The following is a 13187-nucleotide window of genomic DNA, read 5'->3' as shown; positions in this document are numbered from 1 at the left end:
TTCCTTCCTCCTTCTGCTTTTCCTCTTTGATGTACAGAGTTCCCACCTGTACTTATCTGCATGTTGTTGCTTGAAATTTGCTCTTTACTAAGTAAGGAAAACCAAATGATGGAATTGTAGTTCATTTTCTTTTCTCCTGCTTTTCATCTAATGGCAATCTTCATGAGCAGCAGTAATGACCAAGGGTAACAGGAGCTGAAAGGGAGGAGAGAAAGCAGAGGCCTGCATCATTTCTAAACTGAGTTCTTTCACATGTCATTTAGAAATGACTAGAGATGTACATAAAGTTCTCTTGTATAAGACTTGACGTTAGGTAAATTCAATTTTCCATAATCATCTTCACCATTGAATGGAAGTATCACAGAGCTGGAAGAGGCCTTACAACTTCTAGTCCAACTCTCTCTCTTTACAGGACACTGAAGCCCAGAGATGGTAAGGGACATGTCCAAGGTCACAGAAATTAGTTTTTGCCAGAGCCCGTACTAGATTCTATATTTTCTTCATGCCTGAGTTTCTATTATTTAGGGTATGCTATATGCCCTCCCAGAACTGAGAGATTTTTTCCTTCCTTTCCTCCCATCCTCTCCTTCCTTTCCTTTTTTCCTTTTTTTTTAAATTTTAATTTTTTAAATTGAAGTATAGTTGATTTACAATGTTGTGCTAGTTCCAGATGTACAGCAAAATGATTCAAATATATACTTTTTCAGGTTCTTTTCAATTATAGGTTAGTACAAGATATTGAATATAGCTTCCTGTGCTATACAGTAGGTCTTTGTTGTTTACCTCTTTTATACATAGTAGTATGTATCAGTTAATCCCAAATCCCGAACTTATCCTTTTCCCCAGCCACTTTCCCCTTTGGTAACCATAAGTTTGTTTTCTATGCCTGCGAGTCTATTTCTGTTTTGTAAATAAGTTCACTTGTATCATTTTCTTAGATTCCATATATAAGAGATATCATATGATATTTGTCTCTGACTTACTTCACTTAGTATGATAATCTCTAGGTCCAACCACATTGCTGCAAATGGCATTATTTCATTCTTTTTCATGGCTGAGTAGTATTCCATTGTATTTCTTTTCTTTTCTCTTTTTCTTCTTTTCAGATGCGCTGACAGCTGTGTTCCCTGTGGAGTAAACTGCTTGCCTGGTTGCGTCACTCTGGACACTGGGATCTTGACTGTGTGAGTCTAGCGGGGCACATCCAGGCTGGGAATCTATTTACAGTTAACGCTGGGAGGGGTATTATGCTGTACCATAAAAGATGACAAATGGGGTATGCTGGGAATGACAGAACTCTCACTGTGGAATCAGAGCACGTGTAGATTACTTTAGGGGTAACCCAAGCTGGCCATTTGCAACAATCATGAATACCATCCAGTGGTGTTGAGGGATTCATTTCCATTTCCCAACCTCCTGGTAAGATCCTCAACCAAGTGTGGCCAAGGGACCAGCTCAGCCCTGGTCGCCTGCAGGCATCTTTCTTACACACCCTGACCCTGTTGACCCTTTGTCATGTGGCCTCGCTGCTCTTGTCCCAGACCAGTCTGTGGGACTATTGATTGCTTGTTTCTGGCCCTTAGGAGAGAATTCTCAGTCTTGCTCTGCCATTGCTCCCAGTGTATTTTCAGCCTGAGTCTCCATTGATGGTGTTTAAAGGAGGCTCACGTCCCTCACCAAGCTCAGCAAAAACACTGACTTCCTGCTGATCCCAGGTGTCACAGGCTGTCTTTTCCCAAAGCACTGGGACTTGCCCCTGAGGAGCTGGGCTTGCCCCACTGCCTCTACACTGTGACATGGTGAAGGGGCTTCCCCTGTGGCTTAATTTGGTAAAAAGAGTAACTTCCAGATTGGAGCCAAGCAGAAAATGGGCTCCTCTTTTACTTTAAATACAGAGGCCACTCTGGTTCCCAGCCAATGGGGCTCCACCAAGCACTCTCCTTGGCTGCTAAAGTTCTCCATTTGATTAGTTACCTTTTCATACCTTCACTCTCAGTGTGGGCTGTGCTAGTGGATTCGAAGTACCTGCTACTCCCACCCCCCAGACAATGCTGGTGACTGGATGGGGAGAGGAAATGGTCACAGATAGTCATATACTATGGCCTTGATTCTTCAGGGCCCTCAGATGAGTTGGGGAGATGAGGCTGCCTCCAGGGTTTGTGCTTTCCATTGCATACCCGTTCACGGAATGTGATTTGATCACTGAGACTGTATTTTGGGGAAACCAAAACCCCACACACAACTCTGGGGGGCAGCAAGAGTTTTAAGCTCCCCAGATGTTCTAGAGGATGACCAAGGCAGAGAGCTGCTGCTCTGGAGGGCTGGTGGGCCCTGATCGGCGTAAGGAAGAAAGCTGTCCGCTGGCCAGGACACCCACATTGGAATGGTACTTAAGAGAGAAAGAAATTTTTATTCTGTGAAGTCCCCGGAAATTTGGGATTTATTTGTTATAGCAGCTTAGTTATCCCAATTAATATATCTTTTTAATGAGCTCAGGGAGAATGCCTCCTCGGCATGCCATGATTTTCTCTGCTCCAACATCTTCCAGCTGCTTTGTTCTGTCAGACTAAACTGCCCCAAAGTGGGCAGCTGGGGTGCTGGGTGCTGGTGGGATGCAGAGCGGCCCATCGGCTCTGGCATCCCCAGGTGCTCCTCCTGTGACCTTGAGAACTTTGAATCAGGAACAGCGCCCCTGCCTCCCCCGCCCCCCATAAGCTCACACAGGGAGATAATCACGGTCTTGTTTGAAAGATGGTGATTCCCTCAGGTTTTGTTCTGTGATCCTATTAGGCTTTGTAATTCTGTTTACTGATATCCAGTGCTCAGGATGACGCCTTCTACTCTGTGGGTTGGTGATATGATACCGCATTTAATTTTTCCAAGTTTTCTGATACCACTCAGTGGGGGAAATAATTGTTTGTGTGTAATTGCAGAATGTTTCCACCTAATCGTCTCAGAACTGCAGGGCATGTATTTGATTTCTTTGATTGATCTGTTTTGTGTATGTATTTTTCCAACATCTTGAATAATTTAGGGGCAATCCTGGGTTGGTGGCTCATTTGGTGTCTAGCGATTATGAGTCCTTCTGAAGCATATTTCACTCAAGTGTCTGAAGGCAGGGAGGAACTGCTTTATAACAAGACTCATTTTTACATGAACTTGGGCATACTGTGTGGCCACTCAGGTTCCTGGAATCTAGTGCTTACCTTCAGCTTAAGTTGCGTTCTAAGAGGCAGGCTTGGTCCTATCTCCTGACATCGGCATTGATGCGTTAAGTTTTCTGTTGGCTCTAAGCTCCTTCCTGTGTGTTAGTTGAAAGCCATGATGAAAGGGAAAATAATGCCTGCTGGAGCTCCTGGACCAAACTAGAAACCCTAGTCATGGGGAGGAAGTAAGGTCGGCTCTGGAGTGGAAGTGGTCTGTGGTGGGGGAATAAACAACAGTACTATAGACACTTGGGAATTATTCTGAGAATGTAGAGAGCTGCCTCCACCCTCGAGGAGGCAAAAGGATTCATCTGTCCCAAACTCTGCCCTTTCCTCCCCCTCGCCTTACAGCAGGACTCCCCAGCCAAGAGGTGAGGATCTCCCCTGCTAGATCTGGAAGACTTCCCTCTCTGTCATGCTCTTCTCTTGGGAGCTTTCCAGAATTACCAGTGGGAAGGGGGACAGGGTGAAGAGCAGGACCCCTGTCTGTGCCTCACAGGGAACTTAACTGGCGCCCTTCACTGAGGTGAGGGCTCAGGTCCTCCTTGTCAGAATCCTCTCCTCAAAGTGGTCTCAAGGGTCTTCCCTGCTGGCGCAGTGGTTGAGAATCTGCCTGCTAATGCAGGGGACACGGCTTCGAGCCCTGGTCTGGGAGGATCCCACATGCCGTGGAGCAACTGGGCTCGTGAGCCACAACTACTGAGCCTGCGCGTCTGGAGCCTGTGCTCCGCAACAAGAGAGGCCGCGACAGTGAGAGGCCCGCGCACCGCAATGAAGAGTGGCCCCCGCTTGCCACAACTAGAGAAAGACCTCGCACAGAAATGAAGACCCAACACAGCAAAAATAAATAAAATAAATTAATAAACTCCTACCCCCAACATCTTCTTTAAAAAGAAAAAAAGTGGTCTCAAGGCTTTGGCAGGACAAAAATGCACCTCGTCAGTGACCTTCAGCCAAAGCCCACCAGGAGCACACCTGTGGTTGAACAAGTTGGGTTTGTTGCTTGTTGTAACGGGGGAGACACACACCATGGGGAACTTGGGGAGACTCAGTTAAAGGGTGTTGGAAAGAACCTACTATAGGATTTGGGCTTGTGCTTGATGATTTGAGGGAGGGGTGAAGAAATTAGGATAGGATGCGTTCCAAGAGTGGGGGTAATTCTATCATTGGGTATCTTAACCCGACCGTAGAAGGCAGGATGAGTGAATCAAGGCTGGAACTGTAATTGGTAAAGAAGAGGGGTCACTCATTAGCAGGATAGGAGGACGTGTGGTCATTTTTGCACTTTGTTTGTTTGTTTGTTTGTTTATGCGGTACGCGGGCCTCTCCCTGCCGTGGCCTCTTCCGTTGCGGAGCACAGGCTCCGGACGCGCAGGCTCAGCGGCCATGGCTCCCGGGCCCAGCCGCTCCGTGGCATGTGGGATCTTCCCGGACCCGGGCATGAACCTGCGTCCCCTGCATTGGCAGGCGGACTCTCAACCACTGCGCCACCAGGGCAGCCCCATTTTTGCACTCTGGATGATGTTCATATTTTTGTGTGGAGTGGTCTTGTTTTTCCTTGGATCCATCACAGTCATTGGTGTTCTGTGAAATCGCTCATATTCAACAAGGTCTGGCTGTACATGTCAGCGCCAGCTCCTAGCAACACCAAGGCCTGGCTGACAGAACCAGGACCGTTCCCACATGTCAGTGGCTGTTTTCTGGTACACTTTTGATCATTAAAAGATCGAAATTGTTCTGAATTGCTAATGTAATTAGCCACTTCCATGAGCCTTCTGAGGGTGCTCTCCTGTCCCTGCCCCACTGTCCTCTTTCACCTCTCACAACCCACTAGTTAGTAGCAAAGTAGGGAACCTTCTGGATCTCCTCGCTCCACTGCTAGCGTCTGTCCTGATGAGTCAGCGCCCCTGTGGTACCTGCTGCCAACGTTTGGAATACCACTGTGACTTTAGGATTGTAGATCCTCTCAACATTAAGACTGAGAAGAGGCAAGAAGCCAGAAGAAAGGGAAAAGAGAGGAGAGGAGAAGGAAGAAACAAGACGAAAATAGAGTGAAGGGTAAATAAATGAGGAGGAGGGTAGCTGGAAAAATGAAAAGACGTCTAGAAAATGAAGCAGAAATGAGGCCCCAGGAGTGAACTTAACAAAGGCCAAAAACTGGAAAGAAAGAGCTGAGGAGGGAAAGAAGGGAACAGAGAACAAGAGGAAAATTCAGGCTAAGGCATCCCGCTTAAGCATCTTACCTTATACAGTGGTTCACTTGTATTGAATATGTCTCGAAATGAATCTGCCAGCAGCTGGAGCTTGGAAAACAATCATTTTGTTAGAGACAAGTTTGGGTTGGAGTTGGATCAAATTTGACAGGGTTTAACCTGTAAAGAAAACAGGAAATGGGCTCTCCAGTCTAACGTTGACTGTGGCACCGCATCAGGGAAGCTGGTTATGATTCGCAGCTTGGCGCCTCCGCTGCTTTTCTTTCTGTTTCATCCCGTGATGCCCCTTTGAATCCAAACTGGCACAGGCCGCTGCGCAGGTATGAAAAACCTCGCTGTCCCTGAGTTAGGATGAAAACCAGCGTGCGTTTCCCTGCCAAGTCTCAGAGAGAAGGCAGTGCGAGCAGATCGTGGAGGAAGCTGCAGAGAGCCTTGATTAACCCACTGTGATGGAGCGGGTATCGCACGCGGAGGACTTTTCTCGGCTTGTGGAGAACTTCTGCAAATAGCCAGCGGGGACCCGGGAGCGGGGTGGGTTCGCGATCCCTTTCCTCTGAAGTGGTGGTTCTTTGAATTGATAGCATAACCACTGTTCCTGGGAACACAGGGCTATTTGAAGGCATCAGTGAGAGGGAAAGACAAGGTAAGCACGAAGCAGGGGAGACAGCGCGCTGGCAGGTGGAGGCTGAGTTCTAGAAGCCAGAGTGAGCCTGGGAGGTCACTTCATCCCGAGTTCTTATTACTGCTCTGTAGCCAGAGTCCTTCTGGAAGCTTCCAGTGCCAGACTGTGTGGAGTAGTAACAGGTGACTGTGAGACTTAGACCAGGGTAAAGTAGATAAGATACAGGGTGACTTTCCATGAAATCTCTCTTTAGAGATTGTTTTCCCCAGAGAAATGAGTGTCCCATTTCAGAAAACATTCAGAAAAACTCCCACCAGCTCTGGGTCTCCTTCATGTGTGTTATGTTCTGTCTCAAGGAAATAATGGTTGGAGGAGTTGTTCTTTGCGGGGGCTTCCTTTGTCTGGGCACTGGAGTTTGTAATTTGCCTAAATTTCTTTGTTTTCCATTTTTGGCTGGGTGAATATACCTGGAAAGTTGGCTTTCCTTCCGGGTCACGTAGGGGTAGGTCATTTTTACTGAAGAGGGTTCCTCTGGGTTGTAAATGTTTTATATCTGCCTCCATTGGAGATGACAGTGTATAATGTGACTTTATCCAACAATCTCAAACCTGACCATATCATTCTTCCTTCCTAAGCTATGGGGCTCTAAACAGAGCCCCATAATCTCAGGATGAAACCCAGATTCCTTGCTATGGTTGCCCCCTTAGGATCTGGCCCCTCCCTGCTTCTCCTGTCTCTTGTGTCACCCTTCCCTCCACAGGCTGCCTACATTTCCTCTTATGAAAACCCTAGGAATCTTTCCGAATAAGTTGTTCTCCTTCTTGCTTTTCTGCCAATGCACAGGCTGTTCCACGAGAAAGCCCTCGCAGGCCATGCCATCTAGCTGGGCAGAAAGGATTTGTCCCTGTTACATTAGACTCATTCAGGTTCCAAGGAAAAGAGACTTGTCCACAGTGTTTTGGGGTTTAATTTGAAGACGCTTAGGGAAATAGGGAAAACAGAAAATTGTCTTAACCACTGCCCTGCTGCACTCACAAAAACCAGGAGTGTTTGGCAACCGTATCCTATATGGTTCAGGATATAGTATGGCTTCTCTCATTACCGGCTCCCTACCTAGTGCTCCGTGTTTGTGACACTGCCTCACCTATTTCTGAGCTTTGCCTGTCTGCCGGTACTGCTCTCTACCTTGTGGGTTTGGTTGATTCATGGCTTCTGCTTACTGCTTTTTTCACAGTGAGTTTTCCCACTTTCATTGCCTCTATGTCTGTTTTCCTCTCTGTGTGTGTTTCACATTCAGATTTCCTTAAGAGAGGGACTCTAGGCAGTCCACATACAGGATGAAAAGATACCACTGAGCCTGGCTTCGGTTCTGGGGCCCCCTCCCTAGGCACTGGCTAACCAAGAGGTAGTTGCCTGCAGGTCAGGTGCTAGTCCTTGGTCCAATCAGCTGTGGCCAAGGTAGCAGAGTTCCCTGGTGGAAAACATACCAACCTAGGATAAGAAGCATCAGAGAGGGGCCATTGGTGGGTCAGCATAGCAAAGCTTCTCAGAAATGCTTGTGTAGGCTGCTTAGTACTCAGAAATAGGATAGGACGGCAAATAAGTATCATATTAGTAAAATATGCAATGAGTGTTCTTGACCAGGTCAGAAGTGGCTGAGACCATTATGGTCTGGGGTGGGCATTCCTCTGGTTACAGTCTCGAGGATAAGCTTCTCAGAATGGCATAAGGTCTTCATGGGATCAGGCCCCATCCTGTTCCAGCCTCTGGATCCTCCCTGGATGATTGTGCCATGTTTATTCAGATGTCACTCCTATGCCATCACTCTGTGTATTCAGAAGAACTCCTATGCTTCTTTAATTTTGAGATAAAGCATAATTTCTTTCCTGAAACCATACCCTACCTCAGATACTTAACATCTTCCCCCCAGCCCTCTGTACCTGCCTCTGTTACAGCACGTAGAGCACTGGGCTGTGATTCTTGGTTGACATGCCCACCTTGTTCACTGGACTGCGAGGAAAGGGGCTGACTGTGATTTATTCATTTCCGTATCCCAGTAACTAGCCCAGTGCTTGGTACTGTAATAGGGAAGAGCCTTTGTATTCTATTACAAGTTAATCACTAAAGGGATGTTGCCTATAAGCTTAAATTATACGTAATGGCACATCTCTGGGAACCCTGCTTCCCAGGTAATGACCATAAAGCTAAAATACCTTTGTTTAGCTCACAGGAAACATCCTGACCAGGTCCACCTGTGAATGACTGCAGGCAGGAAGAAATTAACACACCCCTTGGAGGCCAATGGGAACCAGAAAGTGTTTGACTTTACTCCCTCCCTTTTTAGTATAAAAGAAGCCTGAATTCTAACTCAGGCAAGATGGTTCTTTGGGGCATGAGTCCACCATCTTCTCCATTAGCTGGCTTTCTGAATAAAGTCATTATTCCTTGCCCCAACAGCTTGTCTCTCAATTATTGGCCTGTCGTGCGGTGAGCTGTACGAGCTTAGACTCGGTGACAGTACCTAGTACTACTGCTAGGACTAGCTCCTGTTTATTATTACTCTGTTCCATGGACTGTTCCAAGTGTTTTATGTGTATTAACTAATTTAATCCTCTCAGTAGGAGCCATAATGATTCCATTCTACAATTTGGGAATTGAAGCACAGAGAGGTTGAGAAACTTGCCCAAGGTCATGTGGCTAATATTTAGTGGAGTCAGAATTCAAATCAGGCAACTTGTCCAGTCTGAGTTTTACCCACTAAATTATACTGTCTCTTGGCAATAAATCTTGTAGAGGAATTAGTAGGCATTCAGTTAGTATTGAGGATATAAAGGAACCAATGCTGGTGTTTTGAGGAGAAGAAAAGTCAGGGGGAAGGCAGTGTAGGGGAGGGAAATGAGGAACGAAGAAACACATCTACAGAGCAGCAAGTACCAGCCTTGGGAGGCAAGCTGGATGTTAGTTGGACCAGATGGCGGACAAGATAAGAGGTTGGGAGTGACATGATTAAAAGCAAGTTTTAGGAAGATTAATCTGGCTTCAGAGTACAGGATGGTTTGAAATGGGAAGAGGATAAGCACAGGGGTCCAAATAGGATGCCCTTGAAATAGTCTTGGGAGGCAGTAGATGATGAGGTGATGAGCGTGGACCTGGAATCAGGTGAATGAAGGGTTTGAGACTTAATTCTGTCACTTGCCAGCTGTGTGACTTCTCTCAGTCTCCTAGCCTCTGTTCCTTCATATATGACAAGAATTATTACTCATCTCGCAGTTTGTTGTAAGGGTTAAATGCATGTTTGCCAACGGCTTAGCACAAAACTGACCTTCTTCTTCTTCTGTGTTGGGTGGTAAGGGCTTGTGCCTCTGTGGTAGCACTGGCAAGAGAGAGGATGGGAAAATTAGACCCAGTAGAACTTGCTGATTGATGGGCTCTGGGAAGTTGGGCCCTCTGAGTTGGCGATATTATGGTTTCTTTTGTTTTAGGCAAATGGCTCCAAAATCTCAGCCATTGATGGAAGGTTTTGCAAGCAGAGCAGAAGGTTAATCAGAGATGAGTTTTTCCCTGGAGGCTTCTGGTCGCCCTGTCCTGACCTGAACCTCCTCATTTCTTTGAGATGCAGAAGCCAGTGACTTCTCAAACAATTTACTCTTTCTTTTCCTCTTCCTGCAGGGCATGTCCTATGCTCTTCTTGGTCAGTCTTCAGAGCTGGCTTATGATGATGGTCCTAGGATAACTTTCCCCCTGGACACTGCAGCTGGGCATCCTCCAAAAGAAAGAGGGTGGGGCCTGTAACTAGCAAGACACACATTGCAGTCCCCTGCTAATAAATATTTTTATATTTTGAGTGTTTCTTTGCTTGGATTACATCTTGCTGTGGGTGAAATGAAAATGTGTGAGCAGTTGCTGAATCTTCTAGTGAGTGAGTTTCCATGGCAGCCCTCAGAGGGTCGAGTCCCTCTCCAAAAGAGAGTAGCTTATTTTCAATTAACAAAGGGCAAAGAGGTCCTTACTGTAATTTTGCTTATGGAAGCTTCAGATAAATTTCCCCAGCCCTTCAGGTGCCATATGGAGCTGGGAATGTTGGTTTTTAATCAAAAGGGGAAATATTATCAAATTGACCTACTAGGCATTCATCAAACACCTACTGATAATTCCACCTGCCAGAGATGGCAAATTTCCACTCTTTCAGAGTTCTGGGTTTAGTGCTGAGGCTGGAGGTCTACTTAGCAGGAGAATTAATTGTGGCTTCTTTGGGCTACTGACCAAAAATATGGGTGCAATCAACCACCACGTTAAATATTTTGAGAATCGCAGCTCCTATAAGGAAGCAGAGATAATAATTATCCATATATGCTCTACAAAAGAGCAGCTCAGCCTGTGGAAACTTACCATAATGCAACTGAAAGAATTGAGCACAATTCTGCCCTAAAGTCCTAGAAAATGAGATTCTACTTGACCCAGAGGATGTCCACAATTTCTTCCAGTTCACTACTTTTGTCTTCTGATGTGTTCAACTTGAAGCCAAATACAACCATTATTACTGTCGTTTTTGGTTCTTGTGTTTTTCCATTTTGGAAATTCATTTCTTTTTCAGATATGCTATATCACTTTGTAGAGTTTCCTATTCCATGCATATATATTCATGTTTGTCATTTATTTCTTTAAACGTGTCATCAAAGTTTTTTCCTTTCTTTTTTTTTAAAAATAAATATAGGTCTAATAATTCCACCATCTGAAATCTTTGTGGATCTTTTCCTGTGGTCTGTGATTTTTTGGATGGTTCTTGTTTATGTTCAGGTTGGCCTGTTTTTTTTGTATGCCTGCTAATCTTTGACTGCTTTCTGGTCATTTCTGTTGAAAAATTGTTTGTGTGGGTCCTCTGAAGCCTAGGTTCGATATGTTTTCTTCTGAGATGAGCTATCAATCAGAACACCTCAGAACAAGTTCAAGGTTTGAGACCCAGTGGCTCATACTCCAGGCCGTATAGAATGCGGTACAAATTTGTAAGAGGGCTGGCCCTGGCCACAAATACTCAAGAATAGATGTTTTTCTTTTTCTTTTCCTTTTCCCTCTCCCTTTTTACCACCAAAACAACCCTTTGTGAAGTTTCCAGAGGTTTGAGGGGGCAGAGGCAGGATGAGATCTGGTTGCACTTGACTTGAGATTATAGTCCTTTTGGGTCTCAGCCCAGTGTGGGAAGGGTCTCCCCAGACTCCTCACTCTCGGTGGGCTTGAGCCCAACTCTTGTCTCTCTAGGTCTGCTGCTGGCAACTGGAGTCATTTGTGTCATTGGCAAATGCCCTCAGATCATAAGCAGTTTTGTAGGTAGGTCTCATTTTTGGCTTACCTTTCTGGTTACAGAGTTTCATCCAAAAATTAGCCTGGAAGTTCCTCAAGTCTTTTCAGATAGTCGATGTTTTTCAGTTGTTTTTATTTTTTACAGTCTTATCCATCATTTTTCTTTGATTTAAGCTGGACGTTTGATCTGTGTAACATAGCTTACTTTTTCTAGATACTGGGAGGCCACCATGATCTTTTAAAATACAAGTCAAGGGGCTTCCCTGGTGGCGCAGTGGTAGAGAATCTGCCTGCCAATGCAGGGGACACGGGTTTGAGCCCTGGTCTGGGAAGATCCCACATGCCGCGGAGCAACTGGACCTGTGAGCCATAACTACTGAGCCTGCGCGTCTGGAGCCTGTGCTCTGCAACAAGAGAGGCCGCAACAGTGAGAGGCCCGTGCACCGCAATGAAGAGTGGCCCCTGCTTCAACTAGAGAAAGCCTTTGCATAGAAACAAAGACCCAACACAGCCAAAAATAAATAAATTAGTAAATAAAATACTAAAATATTAATAAATTATAATTAATAAATATTAAATTATATAAAAATAATATTAAATATTCAAATTATAATAAATTATAATAAAAATTAAAAATATAAAAAATATTTATAAATATATATATATAGGCTACATTCCCTATGTTGTACAATATATCCTTGTTGCTTATTTTATACATAATTGTTTATACCTCTTAATCCCCTACCCCTATATTGCCCCTCCCCCCTTCCCTCTCCCCACTGGTAACCACTAGTTTGTTCTCTATATCTGTGAGTCTGTTTCTTTTTTGTTATATTTACTAGTTGTAGTTTTAAGATTCCACATATAAGTGATCTCATACAGTATTTGTTTTTCTCTGTCTGACTTATTTCACTTAGCATAATGCATTCTAAGTCCATCCGTGTTGGATGTCTATCCACGTTTTACACACACATGCACACACACACGCACACACACACACACACACACACACACATCTTTATCCATTCATCTGTTGATGGACACTTAGGTCAGCTTTTTTTTTTTAAGGAGATGATCCCGATATTGCCTGCATTACTTTTTCTTATGTCCCATTAACTAGAAACTAGCTACATGGAAAGCTGGGAAATGTTGTCTTTAGCTGAGCAGTCTTATGCCCAGTTAAAACTCAGGTGTGTGTTGTGGGTGAGGGTTGTATTAAAAAAGTAAGAAGATGGATATTGGGGAAGAAAACCCAGACTATGTCATACCAGCCTAACACGTTTGGATTTCATCTCACAGGACACCGAAAGCTATTGAGAGTTTTAGGAAGAAATGATGAAGCTCAGTTCTGAATGCCTTCTAGTGCCTCCCGAGGGGTTTCTGAGATGGATGATAAACATTTCTTCTTGATTTATGATGGTAGTGAGATAAGAGCAGAGGAGGACCAACCTTACCACAGGAGGAGGCAACTGTCCAAAAACTTGCAGAAACGTCTCTTCCATGGGTGCTTGAAATTCTGCCTTTCCTGACATTCTTTTGGGAAGGGCACTGGGAGTCAACCTCCCTAAACCTCTTCCTGCAGGGAACACTGTGAGGGGAACACATATTCCCCACTCTTGATGGTTCCTTCCGTGTGAAGGGTCCTTCTTTAGAGGAACACCCTGGCCTCCCTCTGTTCCTGCGTTAGTCTTCCCCAGAGGAAGAGGAGGGTCTTACTTGATTGGTGAGCCTTTAAATAGGGATGGTGTCTCATTTGTTCTTGGTTACAAGGGAAGCCCTGCAGGGTTGGTCTCTAAGGAAGAGCCTGCCATTTTCTAGCTGCACCTGTCACTGGTGGGTGACAGTAAC

At 45.1% G+C, this 13187-nt stretch overlaps 1 long non-coding RNA gene across 2 annotated transcripts in view; it reads left to right on the top strand.

Moving 5' to 3' along the window:
- Positions 1-13187, top strand: part of LOC115856575 (uncharacterized) — a 367268-nt gene that overhangs the window by 132066 nt on the left and 222015 nt on the right. For both annotated transcript variants that reach the window (XR_009559664.1, XR_009559663.1), the window contains exon 3: positions 1107-1184. This is a non-coding gene — a long non-coding RNA (uncharacterized lncRNA). The remainder of the gene's footprint in view (positions 1-1106; positions 1185-13187) is intronic.

Source organism: Globicephala melas, chromosome 17 (genome assembly GCF_963455315.2).
Source record: "Globicephala melas chromosome 17, mGloMel1.2, whole genome shotgun sequence".
NCBI lineage: Eukaryota > Metazoa > Chordata > Mammalia > Artiodactyla > Delphinidae > Globicephala > Globicephala melas.
This window is presented reverse-complemented; position numbering and strand designations above follow the sequence as displayed.